The sequence below is a fragment of the Aythya ferina genome (assembly GCF_964211825.1).
Source record: "Aythya ferina genome assembly, chromosome: 3".
NCBI classification, from domain to species: domain Eukaryota; kingdom Metazoa; phylum Chordata; class Aves; order Anseriformes; family Anatidae; genus Aythya; species Aythya ferina.
Genome location: NC_140298.1, coordinates 103,264,603 through 103,288,221, shown reverse-complemented (window position 1 = coordinate 103,288,221; position 23,619 = coordinate 103,264,603). Strand labels below are relative to the sequence as shown.

General features: G+C 39.6%; 1 long non-coding RNA gene across 1 annotated transcript in view; it reads left to right on the top strand.

Moving 5' to 3' along the window:
* The window catches only part of LOC311434917, a 362,168-nt gene that overhangs the window by 139,625 nt on the left and 198,924 nt on the right, over positions 1-23,619 (top strand). The window contains exon 5 of the long non-coding RNA XR_014691820.1: positions 7,324-7,418. This is a non-coding gene — a long non-coding RNA (uncharacterized lncRNA). The remainder of the gene's footprint in view (positions 1-7,323; positions 7,419-23,619) is intronic.

Below are 23,619 nucleotides of genomic sequence, written 5' to 3'. Positions count from 1 at the left end.
GAGCATGTATGGCTGCAGGCTGGGCCATGGCACTTGGCTCTAGAGACTAAAAGTGATCTCTAGTTAGCTCTGTGTATTATTATAGTTGTAGCATAGTATAGGTGCAACTGTGTAGCAACAGCCATGAGACTGGATCAGAAATAATCACCCTGATCAACACTAATCCCTGCTGTTTTTTCCTTGAAGCTCTGTAGGGCCAAACTTGGGAATGAACCTGGAGGCCCCAAGGTAAACCAGTGGTTACTGTTGAGGAGCTGAACTGTTGAGGAGCTGAACTGTATGCTTTAGGACACAGAGATATGCCACATGGACACTTCTGGATGCACCATCAAGTCAACCTACTGCCTGAGTGACAGTAAGGCTCCTATAGAGGCCGCAGCCTTGAAGAGCACAAGGGAGCAAAGGAGCTGTAGGCAGCACTGAAGTGAGTTGAAGGTCTCAAGAGATAGGCTTCAGCCTGTTTCTGGGATTGACCAGATCAGGCACAAGCTCAATGTAGCCTTTGAATAAGTGGTGTGGAGGAAAGTGGCTGGATCGTGGCTCCTAACATTTTAATTATATTCAATTCACACTTGGTCATAGCGTAAGTGTATAGCCAGTGCCAACATAATTTTTAGTACAGCTTTTTGTTGTTGCACACATACTAACATATCTACTAAAAGGACATGTTTTTTGTCAAAGTATCTCTTAAAACCCCCAATGCCAACATATTTACCCCATCAGGTGACTCAAGCTTAACATCAATGTTTGTAATGAATTTTAGGCATATCAATAGCAATAGGAGAATGGATCGTTTGAAAAAAATATTAGAAGTTTATCTTTCTGGATAGACTGTTTTCAGCAAAACCTCAGTCCAGCTATATGCAGATTTAATAACTCTAACATCAGCTACATTCAAAAAGGGCACTTTTCAAATGCAGAGGGAGTGTAATTGTCCCCAGATCTATTCAGTGGAAGAGGGGATGTTGTTCTTATATGTCTTTTAGGCCTCTGGAGATTTCCCACCTTTGTACTTGCAGTAGGGATGGCAAGTTCACAAATCGTTCTGTAGCTGTGCATTGACAGGCACACTTCTGCCATTCTGTGTTTGGAGGTGTTGAATAGCTGCTGACTTGTTTGTCACAATATTAGTCCTAATGCCATTTAAAAATTACTGCCTGTTGGCTGCTCTTGCCTCTCTCTTAAGTGATGGTGAATTAGAGAGAAAGCAAGGAAGGAGCTGGACTCAAAGATCCTCTGCAGTAAACTTTGATGGGAGGAGATAGGGACAGGGACAATTTTATACCATAAGAATTGTCCCATTTTCCTTGCATTTCTTTTAATACAAACATACTTCTTCACCTCTTCCCAGACAGAAAGACAACAAAAAATCTCATCAGGCAAAGGGTTATACATTTCTTCTAATCAGTCACCTGCCAAATACCACAAGCAACTAAATTCTGAACCCAAGACAGGGAAGTCAGCTTTACCTGTGGGATAAAATGCAGCTTGTCCTCAGGAAGAACATCACAGTTCAGCTCAGAAACATGAGCTGGAAAAGGCACACTGCATCATGTAATCTATTTCCTAGGATGCACAACTTGAAAAGAGTTCGTATGTCACCGCAATATGTCCTCTTGTTTATCTTCCAGACAGACTTCATGTATCATGTTGATAAATTGGGCAATGCACAGGGCCAGTTCCCTCCTACTGAGGTGAGTGGGAGCTGCATGGTGCCTGATACCAAAGCTCGAGAATTATTCAGATTGACTAACATAGCTGAGTGCATGCCAGGCTTATTTTATTTTCCTTGTTAGATCTCTTGGGGAGAGATGGAGCTTAGAGGTAAGTAGGTTTCAGAAGCAGATTGGGGATGGTAGCACCACCTGGTTAGCAGCACCCCACATAGCATACATAGATCAGGACTTGCAATATGTACATCTTGGTGAGCAGCCCACCTGCAGGTGCAAGTGGCTCAGGGTCCAGGGAAAACAAAATCCCCTTTGCTCTGCTTGAGCTAATGTACAAGGTTTATCCTTTTTAGTATTTGTCCTGGAGGGTTGCTTAAGACATTGTTATAACATAAACAATTATTAATAATGATTCAGCAGCTATGTTACTCTCTGTAAAAGAAAACAAAACCAAATAAGGCTAATCTTTTGCAATATTACTTGCAGTTTCTTATAGGGACTGGTATCCATCTTCCAGTCATAAAATAATGAAACCTCATTGCATTCCAGTGGTGAAAGAACTTGAACACACCCCAAATCTTCAATCCTCAGGTGGTGAGCATTTTGGGGGATCTTGGTCCAAATATTAAAGCCATGTTTTACCAAAATGGCTTTTGATTTTGTTTTGTTTTGTTTGAATACTCAAACAAAATAACTTCAAAGCCTGTTCAGTATCAGTGCAGGGAACAGCACTCAGACACCTGGACCCTGTGTCTTGCATTTGCCTCTCACATGTGTAGAGTAAAACAGAGACCATTTCTTTCCTCTGGGATCCAAAACTCAGTGTTGAGCATCATGTCCAAGCAGTTGCTGACTGGTGCATGTCTCTCTGTGGAGCCCATCTGTGCTGTTTCCATGCCTGGGGCTCACATGGAGAAAACCTCATGTGCAGCATCTCCCCCAGCACTTGGTGTTTGCCCCAGGAGCATTATCCTGCAGCAGCACAGGCACAGTATTGCCTTGTGTGATGTCTAAGGGGTTTGCTCCTTTCCTGATGAGTAGTGTGCTCTAATGGATAGAGTTGTTGAAATTTAATGGACGTTGTTGCTCAGCCAGGTGCAGCAAGATTGTCCAGAGTATCATCCCACTTATGTATATGGGAATGGGAAGGAGAGTGAATATGAAAAGGTAGGGAGGCAGTGCTATAGGGGATGCAGGGACGGGTTGTATGGCTATGTATCTTTTGCTCTTGACAGCTTTCTGCTACCACAGACATATCTCTAACTCCAAAAACTTTCCTAGTGTAGCTGTCCAGCTAACAAATACATTTAGTTTTGCTTCTGTTCTATCAGAAAACAAGAAGGAGTTAACCCAAGTGCTGTCATCATCATAAATACAGCTTGAAGAGGGAGGGAGCTAAGTCACTAATCCGTTCTGAATTCAGCCTGGCAGTGAAGAAAAAAAAGAGCATGTGACCAAGAAGAAAACCACCGTGTATATCAAAACACACACGGAGGAAATTAGGTTGAGAATGAGAGATGCTGAACATAAAGAGAATAAAGCGAGAGAATAGAACTGGAGATAATAAAAATAAACAGCAACAGCCAAATTCAGATGCTCTTTTCCTCATTGGAGATGACTTAACTGACACAGGCTGCCTCACTGGAAAGGTATGCAGGCAGGTGTGACTCAGAATCAGTCCAAATGTGGCCTGTTATTCTATCCAAGGTGAACATTAAAATATAGAAGTAAATAACAGTATTTTGTACCTGAATTAGTGATTGTAAGGGACTGATTCCAACATGCCTTAGGGATTTAGCTACAGAAATCCCACTGACCTTCAGCAGTGCTTATGCACCTACATTCCTTAGGTGCTTAAGAGAATCTTGTGTGTATGTACTGGGCTCAAGGAAAAGTCCACTACTATTATTGTAATGTGACCATGGTTTTAAGATCCTGTAGTGTACTTGATTTTATACAAATGTGCCCAGTAGTATTTGTCAGGTCAGGGTTGTTGCCATCAAAGTGTAAAGTTCAAACGGGTGTGAATTACTGAGACTTACAGTTGTACTTTGAATTATGTCTTTTTATATTTACATGAGAGTGTCCTTTCCGAGTCACATCTGTTTTTTTGTGTTGTTTACAAACTGCTCTAAAAAGCTGAGCTGAGAATATTTGCAGTTAGTTCAGTATGTCAAACAGAGGAATAGAATTTAGCTCTATTCTTAAACCACGATTATTTATGTAGCAGGCATGTTGGCCAACAAAAAGAATGAAAGCTGACGGGCATGAAAATAACCAGGCTGCTTGTACATGAGTCTTGCTTGCTGTGGTCTCAGCAGGAGCTTGAAGAGGACTGTGTAAATCATGAAACAAAGGGCGCACAGTTAATGAACGCCAGAGATGACCAGTTGTGGGGCTACTTCATGCTACAAATCCCACCTGGTGGTGTGGCTGAGAAAGGAGAAAAAGAAATCAGAACACTGCAGAAGCCCATGTGGCTGTGCTCTGGAAATGTAACTGGTGGCACAGAGTGTGGGCTGGCACACCAATTTACCAGTTTAATCTACACATGCAGAATAAGTACAAGAAGACATGTACCTTGGTGGATTATGCATGTGTTTGATGCACACCCAAATCACAGAATCATAGAATATCCTGAGTTGGAAGGGACCCATAAGGATCATCAATTCCAACTCCTGGCACCACACAGGTCTACCCAAAAGTTTAGACCATGTGTGTAAGTGCACAGTCCAGATAAATTAAATGAAGATTAAACATAAATTACAGTTGTAAAACAAGGTAATCAGAAATGTGAATATGTCAGTATTAGGACAGCCATGTGCCTTAATCTGATGCCTACAGGTATGCATACCTATTGGTATGCATACTGTGAGAACTACTACATGATCACATACTGTGTTTTTCCATCGAGTCCCTACTCTGTTTATTGAATGGCATGGACAGAGATTGCTGAATGAGACAGGTGATCAATTTTCATTTATTTATGTATTTTAAACCTTGTTTTCTTAAGAAATGATCTTCTTGTTATTGTCTGCTGCCCACTTTTCTCTCTAATGCCTTTAAGTCTAGTGGACTCACCATGTTCCTCACAATGCTGTCCCAGCAGCAGGCAGACACCAGACAAGGAATTTTTATAGCATCATGGACTTTCTTCTGGCAAATGAGTACCTCACAAGTACTAAGTAAGCTTTGCAGTGATAAAAAGAGAGCTGAGTGTTATGGTCTGCATGCTATGAGAGAGGATGTAAACACAGAGCCACCAGTTCGGTGTGCCTTAATAATCTTTTGTATAAAATGGAACACAATTAGATTTTTCTGATATGCCAAGCACTGGCAGCTCTCAGAGCTGAGACAAGTCAGGACTACTGACAGGCCATCCATCCTGTGGACTCAGTGGTACACATCTCATAGCACTGCTCTTTTGCACTTGTTTTGTGTGAGTGTGTTTCCTATAGGGTATGTGTTGTTTCATGTAGCTTGCCTCACTCCTTGTAAACCTATTTGACTCCACTTAATGCAGTGGCCTCAGATGAATCTGGAAACTGAAGAAGTAGGGAATATATTACTGCATTTTCAACACAGAGTGGAAATTGTGGAAAGGTGAGAATATTGGCACTGCTCCTATGCTGAGAGCATGAAGAACAGTTTACTCCACTTGATAGCAAGCTACGATGAGACAGTTTGTCTATTGTTGGTATCTCACAGTGTCTATCCCTCCCATCCACCTTTCTCAAACTCACATTCCTGAAGCCTTGCAAGCTCCTCATACTTTAAAATCCATTTCACAATGCCAAGGCAGGTTAATGGAGCAATGCAGAACACTGTACTTTGGAACCTGTGTTTTTTTTTTTTTTTTTTTTTTTTTTTTTATCTTCCTTTCTTCTTCTTCTTCTTTTTTTTTTTTTTAAATTTTTATTTATTTTATTTATTTATTTATTTATTTATTATTAGTTTCTCTATGGGAAAGAATTTTTGAGGCAAATATTTCTCAGGCCTCTTTAAATGGCCTGTGTACAGGAGAAAGGAAAAAATGAATAAAACAGAAAAAGCATGGAAACTTTTGCAAAGATGAAAGCAGAAGGATATTTATTGCAGTAAAAAAGCATCAAGTTGAACAAAAGGAACACCTTGCTGGTAGGGTTATCTGCTTGATGTCAGAGTTTACTTATTTGTGGAAGACCTTATGGGATCAGGATACAAAATATTTATTATATTTTAGGTATTTCTGTTAAATTTGACAACTCAAAATTACCAAAATTTATGAAGTAATTCTTAATTGGTCTAAATCACTTACATATACTATGGAGTCATTCATAATATCTACTAAGAGATACATAATATGTGCAAAATCTTGATCTAAATAGGCAATTGGATGTTGCAGTATGAAGCTTATCTGTCCTTTTCCTTGTGCAGGAAATCTTCTTGTATAGGATTCTTCCTTGCTTATATAGCATACTGACATATAGACTCAAATCAACAACTTTGTACAAAGTTGTCGTACCCTGTATAAAGTGGAGAAAATGAGAAAAGATGTGGCAATATTTTGCTTCTATGATGAGTAAATTAGAACTCTTCTTATAAAGCTGATACTAAGCTATTTAAGGTTTTAGATGCACATAACATTATGCAGTCAAAGCAAAGGTGCCTCATCCCATATTGCACTGCTTTTGATATAAATAAAATGTATGTGCAATATTTTATTTCATTTCAGAAAATTAATTCAAGAACACAACTGCATGATCTTGTATGGCAACATAAGTTTGTATTCATGGCTGATTTTTTTCCCCTTAACACAGAAGAATAATGTGGGTTGATGCAGTGTCCTAACACAATAGGGGCTAATGAATAGAGCTTGCTGCACTCAAGAGACTGCAGTTCAATTACTAGTGGTGCCAATCAAGTCAGAAATATTAACCATGGTAACAGCAGATTTGAGTTGCATGGAATGAGGCAGTGGCTTCTTGGGGAAGATCGCCTCTTGGGAGAGAAGGGGATGCTTACAGTAAGAGTCACCGAAGGTCGGAGAATGCTTCTTTGTGGCAAAAGAGAGCAGTACTCAGCTCATGCTACAGGGAGCTCTGTGCTGTTTGTAGTTGTTTTCACTGCAATGTGCCTGAGAGGTTGTAACTAGCAAATGTGCCTAACTATGGGGCCTATACTGTGTGCCTAGAATATAGAAATGTATTTCCTATGTATATGCGTATGCATTACACAAGGTACATGCTATACCCTAATATGTAGTACAGTACAGTAGCTAATTATGTGAAAGATACATTTAAATGTATCTTAGGTCCTAAACAGGAGTAAAATGTTGCTGAAGTCAGTGTGACTGCACTGAATTCCACCAATCGAAGCTGTAGCCTTTTATAAGGATTTACTTAATATAGTGCATTTGTTCTGCTGGCTGATGATCAGAGTGAGGATCCCTTGATTTGATACAATGGCAGTGTTATGTATTAGTAGCATGAACAGGAAGCAGCTGGCATCCTGTTCAGAAAACAATCTCAGTTTTTATTGCAGAGAACAATATTGAAAAACAGCGCGTGTGTGTGAGGGGTCTAATCCTTAAAAATGTGGGAGTTGAGATACTGTCCCTTTTCATTGACTACTCACTTCTGGACTATTGCTCTCAATTTATCTTTCTTCACAGAAAGCTGTTCTGGTTTTGGTCCTTTGGAATACAGAGAAAACCAGCTTGAACACCAAAATGGCTGTTTTGCACCTGTCTGCTGCCTCATCCTGCGGGTGAGTATGCTTAGCTGTGTAGTGCTTTTCCCTTTCTCTTATTAGTTGGCACACCTTCTTTGTCAGCATTGCTGACAACATTGCTGACTCTTTTCATTGCATATCATTAAAACAGTTAGCTGTTAGCTACAGGTACTATGTTGAAAGATCTTATATCCATTGTTCCTCAAACTTTTATAAAAATATTGCATGTTTTTTTTTTTTTTAATAGTTGAAGAGTGAGTAGCTAATAAATGCATTTGAATGTGCCTCCAAAGATGGAAAAGATGGTAAAAATAAAGTGCACTTAATACATTTTTTCCTGAGGATTTTGGAATGTGAAACCACTATTTTATACATTTCATGGTATCTCTGTAAGGCAAACAGGTGTAGTGCCTGGGCAGGGAAGCTGAATCATAGAGTTTCATCTTGTCTAGATCAGGATGAAATGTTGTCATCCCAGTCTAGCAGTCTAGTCTCATCATTTTAGGTCCTTCTTGAAGCCAAATATTTTGCAGTTTCAGGAGATGGCTCATCTTGTATATCTCAGCACCTGTACCAAGATGAGAGTAAGGGAGCTCTCCACTGGCCAGAAATAGAGCACAGGGACACTTCCTCAACCCACACTTGAGCTCTAAACCCAGATGAGATGGAGTGACTTGAGGAGTGTGTCCTGACAAGTCAGGAAAAACAGCAGCCAAGGAAGTGAGGTCAGGCAAGGCCATCTGGTAACTGAGGCTGTGTCCTGGCTGCCAGAGGGCTGATTTTTAATCCCACTTTTATCATTATTGTCTATTTGAAAAGAGACAGTCACTCTCCATCACTACCTACTTTTGCCCCTTTTCCTCCCACTCTTTGTCTGTCTTGAGCACTGAGCATTTATTCAGAGGGGGAGACAGTCCCCCTTTCCACTTAATGATGAAAGAATCCTGGTGTCTCACTCCTCGTAGAAAACATGAGCCATCTGTTTAGGATATCCTGGTAAATAATGCTTCTAAGTCATTGCTGTTTCAGTTGCATAAGTGACTTAAGCAATCAGTGGAGGAGGGATGAGGAGCCACTTGTCATGTTTCATAGACTATTGCTCTAACCATTGGGCTAAACTGTGATTTACTCACAGGATTAATGAATAACCATTTATTGTGAAACACCACCAGAAGCAGGTTGAGGAAGATAGTGCTTAGACTGACTGACAGTCTGTTGTCAAGACATTTGCTTCAGAAATGCAAGAATTGCATGTTATGACTGGTTCAGAACTGTGCCTGAAACCAAGGTAGTCTACAGTCTTGGTAGCCACTAGGATACTGGGCTCTTTTCTTGTCAACTCAAGGTATATAAAAATAATCTACAGTCTGTCTGATTACTCTGAATGCCTAGTTCAGTGTCTAGAGCAGTGGAGAACAGTGGCTTGGGTTCAAACTCTGATTAGTCAAAGACAGAGCTGGGCCAGTCTCACATGTTTGTGCAGGTCCACAGTTACTGGGAAACAGTATGAAACCAGGGTGATAGCAGCATTATCAGCATCTAGCTCTCAAGCCCTTATTCCACTTGTTCAATGCAAATCCAGAAATAATTTTGGGATTACTGAAATTAAACTTTTTTGGCAGGCTTTCAGTATTATTTCACCTGATCATGATGTTTGAGGTAATCTCCCCACAGTGCCTATTGAGTTTCTTGTAATGGCACTTTTATTAGGCAATGTGTGAAATACAGGAAACAATAAATTGGAAACTATGCACCCTGCATTTCATCCTTGGCTCTTTTGGCTTCAGTGAAGTATTCTGTATTATCTAAGATCTTCATTCCTTTTTTTTTTTTTTTTTTTTTAATTATTTTTTTTTCCAAATAATCTCAGCCATTTTGGCAGACCCATGATTGCACTATTCTCTCCAGCAAAAGTCGCTAATAATCTGTAAATTAAATGTCACTGTCTCCAAATTTTATTACTTTTCATGCAAAAATACAGTTAAAAACCCTACTGTTTTTGACTCCTTCCCCCTCACCTGAGTGGAAGTGTAGGAAAGGAAATCTGTTTAATCTTCATTCTCATGCTTTCCTGATTCACCTAGCTACTCCTGGGAATTTAAAGGAAAACAGTTCAAAAAGGCAGAGGAAAAATGCAGCCTAACTTTTATGCAATGTTTTAGGATAAGTGAGATTCCACAGTTATTATCCCTCTCTTCAGTTCTCATCTGCCATATGAAGAAATGTGTTGTCTTACTAGCAAAGTATTTATGCTAGAATGTGGATTTAATAACAAGGTAAGTTTTATTTCTGACCTAATAACTAATGTTAGTTGAACGATATTCAGGCCAGATCTACTAACACCAGCATATCCTTTGTTTTGAACAATATTGCATTCTGTATAAAGAAAGAAAATATCTCCATAACAAACAAAAAATCCCAATAGGCCAACCAACCAAATAAAAAATGAATAAATTAATTAAAAATAAATTGAATAAATAAATGAATAAATTATTAATAATAATAATAATTAAAAAACAAATAAATTGTTCTCCGTCTCTTTTCTTGTTTAGAAAGTTTAGTACAATAGTTTGCCTTCAGAAAACATTTGCTATCAGAGAATATGGGCTACTTAGTTATTTTCTTGTCTGAAGTAACAATTCTTGATGTCCAGTAAGATTTTGCTGGGCTTTTTAAATGATTGTAAGTCATAAATAATACACATCCTTGTAAAAGGACAGACCCATCTACCTGACTAGTCATTTACTTTAGAGTCATACTAGAATGGGAGCAATAAGTCATTCTTTTAGATTTGTTATGATAAAACAGATGAAAGTGAATTCTGTGGTAAAACCAAAAAGGACCATGGGTTTCACAGAGATCGTAAGCCATATGCTCAGATGCTGGTGAAGCCTGGCCCTCAGATGGCATAAATGGGAGAAAATTACTGTCTAGAAATCAGTATAAAGAGCCTAATTGAACATGAGGCAGAGGCAGATTAGGAGTACGTGGAAACAGGAATTACCTTACTGCTGTGACGGTAATTTACCTGCACTGCAGATACCCTGGGAAAAGAAAGTACCCCATGGGAAGCTGCATGTCTCTAAGAGGGCAAAGCAAGGTGTTTGCTTCAGTCAGAGGTGGGACAAACTATGGGCTGCCTTTACCTTACCTCTTGGCTTTCAGCTGAAGTACTTTTAACTCCAGAAGAAACCCCTTATTTTAGCAGGATTAGTGTTCTCTGGGGTCTATACCTTACTGGTTCTTGACATAGAATTTTATGTCCAGTCTATTGCAGAGAGACTGGTAACAAAAGAGATGACCTTGTAGCCAAAGAGAGAAAAACAGTGCAAAGGGCAGTGAATACATATCTGGAATTTGAAGAAGATATTGACTACATGGTAATCATGTACATTAACATAAGTTTCAAAGCACGAGACTTTCTTATTTAGTACCTACAAACTGAATATAAGGCATAAAGGGTGGTGAATTGGATAATGGAGAACAGATCTCAATGCAAAGAGTAAATGCAATCAGAGATCTGTGTGCACATAAGTCTTTCTCAAAGAGAATTTAATCTTGATAACAGGGAGATTCCTGAATGCCATTATCTTGTTTAGTACAAGTGGTTCATCAGGATCGTACTTGGTTTTGTGTATTGACTAACTGTTGATTTTTCCAGAACAACAGAACCAATGACTTAGGCCTCAGAATCACTCAGGAGTTGTTTGAAGACTTATGGAAGTGTATAAATACCACACTGTTATAAATTTTCAGAATAATTCCTTTTATTAAGACAAGAAATGTGGCTGCTATTATTTTTTGCTTGCATAACAGTCCATCAGTTTCTTCCCAATTTGTAAAGATGTGTTAAATTTCAGTTGTTTGCCCTGTCAGTTTTTCTGATATGTGGTACATTATTTTCTCTAAGATGCTTAAATGGTAGTGATTGGCGGTATGTGGTGAATAGAAAAGGGACCTTTACTTTAAAAGGAAGAATCGCATCTGAGTTCTATGTGTGAAAATAAAATATAGGCACTCCATTGTAAATTATATGTTGCTGTTGTTGCTGCTTCATGTTATTTTGAAGCACCACAGCCCATACAACATTCAGCATATGCAATGGCCCTAAGTTATTAAAGAAGAAGCAGACAGTCATATATCACAGTGTCAGCATCAGCAAAACCCAGTCAATTAATCTCTAGCAGTCTCTGGTATAAGTTAGATTACCCTAGAAGTATGTATGCAGTCTCTCTCTTTGAGTAGGGAGTTGAATATCAAGTATAAGCTTTCTGATGTAAAAACAGGATACAGGAACCATGCTTTAAATGCGCTAGCAATGATGCTGGAATGCTTCAGCTCATTTGGTTTACCAAGTGATGGCAATAGAAATATTTAGCTGTGCCATCTTTTAGTGACTCTGAAAAGGAAGAAATAAACCATGATATGATTTTCATGTCCTTTAAGGTGCAAAGACCTGGTTGTGAATGCAGGTGGTCACCAATCTATTCAGACTGGAATATCAACTTTGGTATTAGCCTCTCAATCAGCAAAACAGCTGGTTTATGGATGTAAATAGCTGCTAAATGCATGTGCTTAGTGATTCTTCATTTCCATTTTGAAAGATCTTCTATAGTAACAAGTACCATGTGAAGCTTTTTGATGACTGTGGTGGCGACATAGCTGTAGGCTAACATGTTGAAATATTTCTATGGTACTATAGTACCTATGGTACTGCTTGAGTGACCCAGAGGGTGGACAAATAAAGACAGAAGGCAAGCTTTCATAGTCTATATCCAGTAATGAGTGCCACCAAGAATTCTGAAGTTTCTTACAGGACTTGCATACTTCCCTGCCTTGCCTTCTATTTCTCCTGTTTTGCTTCACTTTGCTTTGCTTTCCTTTTCACCAACCAATCAAGCAATTCAGCAGAGGCTGTAATCACAAAATCAGAGCAAACAAGTTTGCATGAGTAGAGCTGGACTGAAGTTTATCCTTTCCAAAGAGGCAGGCTCTGAAGTTGAGGGAAGGTGACAAGAAACATGCTTTCCACTGCTACCTCTGTCAGGAAGATTCAGAGCCTTGGAATAAATGAGGAGAAGCATCCCAGGAGATATAAGCAGTCTTCCTGGTGCTTCTGAAACACAGAAAGAATCAAACATTGGATGCAATTTAAAGAGCAACTGAAAGACTATTAAAAGAAAATGAGAAATATGACCAACTTTTCTATAGGTAACTGCTTCCTCTGACATAGCTGTGTCCAGGATGTAAATAAGGAACAAATGTTACCAATTCTGGGTACAATAGAACAGGAGTTCTGTTTTCACTGATGACTAATAGTGATCAATGGTAGGTGGTCTGCAGTTGAAAACTGGAACTATATTAAGAATTATTTTCAGTATTATCTTTAAGTAAAAGTTATGTTATAAGAATGAGGAATTTTATTTTTAAATTTGAGTGAAAGCAATGGATGATCAGTCCTGAATGTTTGTGAACCAACAGCTGAAGGACAGCATGTCCCAATGAAGTGCTGCTCTCTGCATCTAGAAAATGACTGAAGCAGTTACAACTTTATGCTGGTTTGGGTTAAAAAGCTCATGAATGAAGGGGAATGCTCTGTATCAGAATTCCTGTATGTGGATGTAAAGAAAAAAAGAGAGAAGACAGAGTTAGAAGAATGGTAAACAGGGACTAAGACAACTGCTTGAGGTACCAAACACTGGTAATAAGACTATGCCAACTTGGAAAAATTATATCACCTTTGGAATCAAAGCAGTTAGTCATAAGTCACTTCCTTTTCTCCTTTTCTTTCTCAGAAAGATCAACATTTACATAGATGAAGTTGTTTATGCATGATGAAATTTGTTCTTTGTGCTTGAGACAGATGAGTCTCTGTACACTGGGTACATGTAGGTAGTTATGAATACTGGAGAACACCCACAATCACTATTACTTGGGCTTCACACTTGAGAACGATGACATCCACCAGCAAGAAAGACAACACTGAAAAAACACAAAACTTTCCCTTCTTTTTAAAAGGGTAGATGATGGAAACCATGTTGGTGAGCTGTTACTCTAACAGCTTTATTTATTTATTTATTTATTCTCATAACCACAAAGAGAGGTTAGAAAGCCCCACCCTCAGAGATGGAAGCTTTCTCTATGGCAATGGATAAAGATTGTGTACCTGTTTTCTTCAGCCTTTTAAAACTAACAATAGTGTTTCTAGTTTTAGAAGAAAAAATAAATGTAATATATTCAGTGTTTGCGATAAGCCAAGTTCAGGTTTAAAATGAGTCATTCCTTGCAATTAGAGACAATAAAAAGGTATGTGCATGGTAAAACTGCCATGCACACCTCTTTAATCTGGCTTCGTGAAAGATATGTTTACCTTGCTAAACACTTAACTGTATTGACAGTGGAACAGAGATGCCTTGCAATCAGACATTATTTGATCAGGCAATTCTTGTTGTACTGTACATAGCTAGAGAGTTGCTTTAAATACAATAAATAAAAGTAAAATCTTACACAAGGCAGCACAGCTTAGTAATTGCTGTTTTGGAGCTCACGTCGCTGCAGTTATTTAGCTCAGCATTTCATCTCCAGCTGCAGCACAATTTTTGCCAAATATAGATAAATGAAGTTAAAGTTATTGGCAACGACTAGTTCTGTATCCCTGTTTCGAGTTCATAGATTTCATAGGAAAGGCCTTCCTTTATTTTTGTAGCTAGCAATTGTTTTGAACTCCAACGTTCCAGTACAACAGTGTTTTCAGTTCTACTTTATCAGACAGATACTGGTAAACAGAGAGAATGAGCAGGTTCCCTGTTTGAGAAATACACCACATGAAATGTGAGGGAGGAACAAGCTAAGAAACTGAACCTCACCCAGCATATTTCAGGGGTTTAATGTAATCTTGATACCAAATCTGCAGACAGGGCCTTTCAGCGTGGGATGTGTAACTCAATGGAGTGCTAATTTAATTACTTTCTGCATTGTACAGGATGGTCTGGTAGTGGGGTCTGCTGCAGAACGACCCTCTCACTACAAATACAGATGACTTTCTGGCTTCTTTGGACCTTCCGTAGAGGACAACTCCATCCAGCCAAATTTAACAAATGAGACACTAGTATATAAAAGATATATAACATTGAATGTATGCTAAGTCACTATAGAAACATTTACTATTAAATAAATGCAAGAATTATAAAATTTAAACTACATATACTCCTATTTCTTCAGATTAGTTCAGTTCATTAGTTCATTAGTTCAGTTCATTAGTTTAGTTCAGAAGGGGGGGTCAGGAAATGTTGTTGTTTGCCCCTGACCCACCTGGCTACTTTTCCTTTGATATGTGATCCCTCTTTAAAGGCAGGCAGACACGGTTTCTACTCTCCTTTCTACTCTCCAGAAAGCAAACTCATGGAGCTTTTATTTTGAATAGCTATGCATAGTAAAACACATATCAAGGAGTGCTGTAAAATAATCTAGGTGGAAAGGAGAAAGTACTTTTTTATGTCCAAACACTGTCCTAGAGTTTCTTTCCACAAACCTTCCATATTGACAAGCATGTGCAGATCTTTTGTTGTAAGTTGCGTTCTCTGTGGCAACTTCACTTGGGAGCATAGCTTTAGAAGCTCTCTAAAACTCTAATATTACATTGGAAAGATGCATGGTTTGCCAGTAAGATTTCAAAGATATATATATATATATATTTTCAGAATTAGAGCAAACAATTTTATTTATTTATGTCTGTGAAATTTGCCTGATTCATGCAGAGCGACTGGTTTCAACCAAAGAAGAGGCTTCTCCTTTTTGTAATTTCTCATCAACTTTACCGACACTGTGAGTTTCACTTCACAGATCCTATGTCACCCTTTTTTTCCAAAATAAAACTTGGGAGGCTTTAATGAAGTTGTAACTTTTTAATTGGAAAAAAAAAAAAAAAAAGACCAAACAAAATAAGTGCTGCTGATAACATAGCAGCAAGTGAAAAACAGATATTTGTATTTGCCTGCATGCTATGGAAGAAGACAAATATGTTTCTTTAGCTAACACAATGATTTTTAGCATATATTATGAAATTATCCACTTTTCTTATTGCACTTATTTTGATATTTCTTTAAAAAAAAAAAAACAAAAAACAAAAAAACACTGCTAAGAACCTCTTCTGACTCTTTTGAAATCCACCAGCTCTCACAGCATAGGGTGTGTAACTTCTACTACTGTACTATAAATATAGTATTTGCTCTCATAGTGTGCTTTTTCATTGCAATAACTGAATGATATTACAAGTAAGGTGAATTAGGAATGATGGGGGTTTTCATATATGAAATTTTGGTGAAAACAATATTTTTCACTTTTGGAAATATTTTTTTTTTATTATAAAAATAGATCTTTTTTATTTTTCTTTTCCTTTTAAGTTTGTCTTGAGAAAAAACGTACCGTTTGCCATGAAGACCAAAAAAACCCACATATTTCCACTTCAGTGAACAGCTGCAAGACAGCAATAAATTTCCAACACAAAATTTTGGTTTATCTTAATTAGAACCATTATTTAAGACATAGTCTACCCTTAACAGGTGAATTATATGTATTTTATGAAAGAGTAAGCAGAGATATTACTAGTTCTTTAGGCTTTTAAGGTGAATCGGTGCAGTCAGAAGAGAAGTATAGATTTTGCATCCCCAGCTCCTGTTCACAGCACTAAGTCAGCCAAAAATAGTACTTTACAATATGAGGGAGAGCAACTGGAGCCATTTCCAGTACGATTCTGCTTTCTCACGAGATCAACAGGTAATAATGAATACATTTTTGATGTTCCAGCTAGTTCCTATAGGATTGTTATTCATGGTATTAGAGTTGGTGAAACTTTTCACCAATGGATTCCAAGAACACTTTTCTTAACTTTTATACTCTGGCATAACTTCCATTAATGCAGCTATCCCTAATTTTTACCAACACAGGAGCTAGATAAGAATCAGGCCCACTGCGCTAGACCAAGAGGAAATTATTTCTTGGGACTACACAAATATCTCTGGTTCCTACTGTCTCTTGCTGGCTGATGTTTACTCCCTGAGATAAGTGCACTTTTTTTTGTGGCTACTCCTACATGTCATTAACCATGTGGTCTACGATGTATTTTGGATTAACTGAGTCTAGCTGGCTTTTGCCAAAGAGCACATTGGACCATGCTCTCTATGTCTCTGTAGAAACCCAACTATAGCCCAGCCCATTTTAATGTTTTTTGGTTTGAGGATGAAGTTATTAGTTTCATAGTCAAATATATGCATTTCTCATTCTGGTTATTTTCTTCACAATTAATCAATCTGACTAGGAGGCTGATCTGATCTCATCAGCTACATAGCTAGAAAGCAGAGAGAAAAAACAGAGCCCTTCTGATATGGTGGCTGCATTCCTTCTGTGTATGCCTCCTGGAGAGTGGTTTACCACAGAGTCTCCTGTTTGTTCATATAGGGCTGTCCTCCCCCTTTGCGACATAACAACAACATGATGTGAAAATAAATTGAAAAACTCCCAGGAATGTTCCTCTCCAAGGCATATGTGCATATCCAAATGCACACAAGTGAGCTCGTGTACAAACTCAAATGAACACAATATGTGTGCACACGCACAAACTCACGTGCTGTCACATTTGGCTCAATAGCCAGCGTGGTTAAATAATGTCAATAGCAGAAAGCCTTACGGTGCTGACACTTCCTCTGGCTGTAAAATATTTACTGTTCCTTTAAAACTGTGAATTAAAAAAAAAAATAAATAAATAAAGGTCAGTCTGTATACCGAACAAGGAGTAAAAAAAAAAAAATCCTTTTTTTATTAGAAAACACTTGAAACTTATCATGTGCAGCAGATGGGAGTAGAAAATGCAGCTTGAAGACAGTTATATAAATATATCCTTGATGTCTGTTTTGCTTTTCAATTTGCAGTGAAAAGTACAAAGGTAGAGTACAGCGCCAGTCAGGGCTGCACTGTGTCTCTTGATATCCATTCCAGATGTTGGCTAGACTTCGTGGAGCCAGGCTTATGGCACTGAGGCTGGAGCTAGTTGTCTTTTCCTCCAGGTGTGATGCTTCATGCTGATCCCCCCACATGCTAGCCTGTCTTATCCAAACACACTAAGCTCTGTGACAGGCATCTACCACCTTTTTGACCAAAATTCACCTCTTCCCCCCAACCCCCCCACCTCCGTGCTTTCCACCCAGCCCAACTTCTTTCAGCTTGATGGGCTCTGCAGACAAGCCCACTTGTCCCTGCCTATCATTCTGTCACTTCAAAAGCAAGTCCCCCTAAAAAAATGAGCTCTGACGTGGTTCTCAAATAATGCTAGTCAGTTAGTAGCTGCTTTGAATATTCCTCTTTGTGTTTTGAGAGTGTCTGGAGGTACTATTTGACACCGAGTATGTCTGCCAAGCCTCTAATGGTAGTTCTCTGTTTGTGCATGCTTGTAAAGGATTTTACACTGTAATATTTTAACTCCCTGATTAAACATTGCTAAGCACAGAAGTATATCATAAATCTTACAGGCGCCAACTCCATTTATCTGAATGTTAGTTACTGTCTACGGTGGGTAAACAAATTACAGCACAGTTTATTACAATATATGGGGCCACGATGTAGCTCTATTAATATCTTGTACCCCCTGGAAATATATTGTTGGCTCACAGTCTGAATTTTCTCTCCTCAACAATTAAAAACAAATTCTGAATGGAGGGTGGGAGGGTGCATGTTAGAGGGAGGGGGAAGCATCAGGCACTTTCAAGGGGAAACTTGCTGGGAGTAACAATAATGAGCTGCAATATCAAATTACTACTATCCTGGGTTTGAGGTCAGTACATATTGAGCTAGTTGTAAGATATTAAAGTAGAAACTTTTCTAGTTTGGAATGTATTAATGCTGCTAAAGCTGCCAGCAAAACAGCTAGAAAGCGTTTGAGTTGGAGAGGGCAAAAACAAAGGAGAATGTTAACAAGCAAGAGCATCGGAGTCTCTTCCCTTCCCAGCTACATGCAGCACATTTGCAAAGATCATTCTCATTAATGCTAGTGGGTTTAAAGCACACAGATCCTCCACTTGTTGATAGGAGATGAACCTTAAAGAAGTTGGAATATATCCGAAGCCATCTACAAAAATAAATAGTCACGTCTATTTTTTTTTTTAATCAGTTTCCTTAGCCTACACAAATAATCCTAGTTATATGAATTTATTGCAATCAATGGAAGCTCTATCTTCACAGAAACTTCTGAAACTGCAGAATAAATGACTGATTAAAGTAGGAAATTAAACCTTTAGCAATTCTACCAGGAGGCTTTTAGGAGGACTAGTTTAATCCTATTTAAGATGGCTTGTGATATGTTTCAAGACAGAACTAGGAGCAAAGAAAGACATACTATAAGTTTTAAGAAAATTCATGGCAACTATTAAAAATAATTAAACTTCTAAAAAACTGGAATGGGATCAAGATTGAAATAGTATGTATAAATCCCTGTTTACTTTTGATGTTACAAAAGCACCATTGCTGCTTATGCTCACAGATGGAATTGTTGCTAATAGACTGGCTCTTACTGGAGCTATACCAGCTGGAGATTACTTACAGTGGTGTAATCTTGATGGCAAAATAAAAGTAAGAAACGTAAGAAATAGTTTTTCCCCTAATTCTGCACTAATGCCTGCCGGAGGGCTGGCCTGAAACCTTGGATACAAACTGACAAGTCTGACATCATGTTCAGTGGGAGCAGGCACCGCTAGTTGCTATCTCCCTTCCAGGAAACCACAAAACACCAACATTTTACAGACTGGAAAAGAGTTCATTATTTGCAGGGGCAGGGCAGGATAATGTTCCGATGCTCTTAGCCGGACTCCAGTGGCCAATAACACAAACACCATACTTCATGAAAGCAATTGGGGCTTGGTAAAAATAGAAATCCAAATATTTTGAAAGTTTTTTGCATATTGTCAATACTGTAAATCACCACTTGAGATTGTATAGCAACAGTTGAAAATATGTCTTTAATGAAATTAGAACCAGGGAATTTTACCTAAGCATTTCATTATTATAACAAAAAAGAAGGAAGGCTAATTTCTCTGCTGGCCTTTTTGTAATAAGGTCAGTGGATTTAGGCTAGGGCTGAACTCAGCTATGAGAGTCTTAAAGAAATGCAAGTGCTATGTTTGTGTCAGTTTGTAAAGATCTTGTTTATATACACACTCAATGCTTGATTCAACAGTGGGTTCAGCATTCTGGCCTGATCCAGAAAAGCATTTAATCACATGTGTAGGCATGTAGGCAATTTCTTTCACATCAGTTAAACTATTTACGTGCTTAACGCTAAGCACATTGAAAGGCCAAGCCTGCAATGGATTTATTGTTGTTTTTTAAATGCCATGCAGGAAAAGCAGTGCAATTCACAAAGGTACTGTCAGGGCACGTACCACCTCATTACTGCGAAGAGAGCCCCAAGGTGCTGAGCCCTCCTTGCTCATGCTCTAATTGACTCTATGCAGATAAAGAGCTTCAAGTATCTCTCACAAGGTGTTTAGGACACATCTCTTGATTACTGAAGTAGAAGATTCAAAAAATGTGTGTCTTGTTTTCTAAAAGAACAGGACTGTTTTAGGGATAAAATTTGGGTCTGCACCCTGAAATATTTTGGGTAATCAAACCAACACTTCAGAAAGTGTTCTGATCCTGGAGGGACTCACCCTGTACAATCCTGTGAAGTAGAGGAGTGTTTGTCAGAGGGATGCCAAATAAACCAAAGTGTAATTTCCTGTGGTTGAGCATTTGAACCTCAACTGGAACTGATTAGGAAGGTTTGAATCTAATAACTGGAAAAAGAGGGGCAGGGGCAGTCACAGGCTTTCAGAGGTTCTTTGGAGAAGTCAGTTAACTGGTGAGGGAACCCTATGGAGATCTCAGAAGATATTTTAGAAAAAGCTGAAAGATGGAAGAGCAGGATAGGAATATGGGGAAGAGGATGAATAATCCCTCTAAATGTGAACTAAGACGAAGAGCAGAATAGGACACTTAAGTGCAGGAAAAGGCTTTGGGAAGGAGAATAAGAAGACAGTTTGCTTGTAGGCTTCTTACTTGAAGAGTGGAAAAGCAGAAGATAGAATAGCTAGCATGTTGGTTTCCACTTAGACTTCCTATAGCAGAATACGAAGAGCTGCTGAAGGGCTTACCTCTTACCTGGTCCTGAGAGAGGTGGGAAAACATCATGGTGGAGACTCTAACGTGAGTAGAGAAGATAATCACAGGAAGGTCTGCAGTGAATCCTTAATTAAGAAAACTTAAAAGCAACTATGAGGACCAACAGAAAGAGTTGGTACTTAAGGTGATGTGTTAAAGAACATGCTGGGGCAAAGGATGCAGACAGAGAGAGGCTTTGTGTTGAGACTTTTGGTGAAAATGATGAAGCTTGTCAAAAGGGACTGTAGTGTTTATTGGCACTCTAATACTGAACTCTGTTCTATGTACTGGATTTTTGTGAATATTCACCAAGCATGTTAACACGCAGAAATATTTTTATGCACATTGTGTAGCAATAATTTCAAATGTCATTGTTAAATTCACAACCATTTATATTTGCAAGGAAAACACTATTACCTGAATGAAATCAGGACACAAAACTGAGTAATAGAGGATCTAATGGTTGATCACAGTTTATGACTTTTGAGCTTTCAAGCACCCTGAGACTTTTTTGGCATCTCTCACAACAAAAACACATTGGTAGTAGTGTGATTCTGACTCAAATCAACATTGTTTTTTGTTTAGTCAGCAATGGGATTTTGGATCAAGCTGTAGAGGATAGACACAATTTGGATGTGACATTCATTAGTCTTTCTATTCTACTTTCCCAGAGGTTTTCTGGAGCAACGGTGAGCTTTAAGATAGGGAGAATCAGATGAAGTAATAGGTAAAGTTACTTCAAGTGTAATGGCCTGCATGGTAGAAAGCATGGAAATGCTCTTGAGAGAAGGAAATGAAATGAGCCCATGGTCTGAACTGCAGATGTAGTGACCGGTTAAATTCATGTATGGAAAATCAGTCAAGCAGTACTAACCACAAAGTTACAACATCTGGCTTATGAAGTCACTTATCCACACAGTGCTAGAAGCTGGGGTGATATAGCAGACAAAATATCATACTATTTTCATATCCTTTCTTTAAGCATCTACTTTCACCTCTGTTTAAAGACACTGCTTAGATGGACCTTTTGGTTTGACCTTTGTGCTGTGTTTCTCAAGGTCAGTCATGGGAATTCCCAGTCACACAGATCTCTTCACAGAATTTAGTGACAAACATATTTGTGGGCAATTCCCACAAGTCACGAAATTCAGCACAAGCTTAACAAAAATAAAAGATTAATTTACACAGATTAGTAGTTTGCTAGGAATGCTTCCTTCAGCTCCACACTGAATGCACTCCATTTCTTTGTGACAAATTTTCTACAGATGAATTTATTTCATGGGTTCTGTTGCTCAAGCTCCCGTATATTTCCAGGGGCTATGTTTATATGCTTACCTACTGGATATAATTAAGCTGACTATTTATTTTTATTTATTTATTTTTTAATTTCAGGAATTTAAATGAGGCTTCTGTGTTATGTAGGGTTTATAAGCTTTGGAAAAGTGGGCAGGCCACTAGGGAGGACTTTAAGGATGTAGCGAGGCTGTGCAGGGACAAAATTAGGAAGGCCAAAGCTCATCTGGAGCTCAATCTGGCTACTGCCGTTAAAGATAACAAAAAACGTTTCTATAAATACATCAACACAAAAAGGAGGACTAAGGAGAATCTCCATCCTTTACTGGATGCGGGGGGAAACTTAGTTACAAGAGATGAGGAAAAGGCGGAGGTGCTCAATGCCTTCTTTGCCTCAGTCTTTAGCGGCAATACCGGTTGTTCTCTGGATACTCAGTACCCTGAGCTGGTGGAAGGGGATGGGGAGCAGGATGTGGCCCTCACTATCCATGAAGAACTGGTTGGTGACCTGCTACGGCATGTAGATGTGCACAAGTCGATGGGGCCGGATGGGATCCACCCAAGGGTACTGAGAGAACTGGCAGAGGAGCTGGCCAAGCCACTATCCATCATTTATCAGCAGTCCTGGCTATCGGGGGAGGTCCCAGTTGACTGGCGGCTAGCAAATGTGACGCCCATCTACAAGAAGGGCCGGAGGACTGACCCGGGAAACTAGAGGCCTGTCAGTTTGACCTCAGTGCGAGGAAGACTAATAGAGCAGATCCTCCTGAGAGTCATCACGCAGCACTTGCAGGGCAAGCAGGCGATCAGGCCCAGTCAGCATGGGTTTATGAAAGGCAGGTCCTGCTTGACGAACCTGATATCCTTCTATGACAAAGTGACGCTCTGGGTGGATGAGGGAAAGGCTGTGGATGTGGTCTACCTTGACTTCAGCAAGGCTTTTGACACCGTCTCCCACAGCATTCTCCTCAAGAAACTGGCTGCCCTAGGCTTGGACTGGCGCACGCTTCGTTGGGTTAGAAACTGGCTGGATAGCCGGGCCTAAAGAGTCGTGGTGAATGGAGCCAAGTCCAGTTGGAGGCCAGTCACTAGTGGCGTCTCCCAGGGCTCGGTGCTGGGACCGGTCCTCTTTAATATCTTCATCGATGATCTGGACGAGGGCATTGAGTGCACCCTCAGTAAGTTTGCAGATGACACCAAGCTATGCGCATGTGCTTGAGGGTAGGAAAGCTCTGCAGGAGGATCTGGATAGGCTGCACCGATGGGCTGAGGTCAACTGCATGAAGTTTAACAAGGCCAAGTGCCGGGTCCTGCACCTGGGGCGCAATAACCCCAAGCAGAGCTATAGGCTGGGAGAGGAATGGTTGGAGAGCTGCCAGGCAGAGAAGGACCTGGGAGTGATGGTGGATAGTCGGCTGAATATGAGCCAGCAGTGTGCTCAGGTGGCCAAGAAGGCCAACGGCATCCTGGCTTGTATCAGGAACAGTGTGACCAGCAGGGCTAGGGAGGTGATCGTCCCCCTGTACTCGGCTCTGGTGAGGCCGCACCTCGAGTACTGTGTTCAGTTTTGGGCCCCTCGCTACAAGAAGGACATCGAGGTGCTTGAGCGTGTGCAGAGAAGGGCGATGAAGCTGGTGAGGGGCCTGGAGAACAAGTCCTACGAGGAGTGGCTGAGGGAGCTGGGCTTGTTCAGCCTGGAGAAGAGGAGGCTCAGGGGCGACCTTATCGCTCTCCTCAAGGGAGGCTGTAGCGAGGT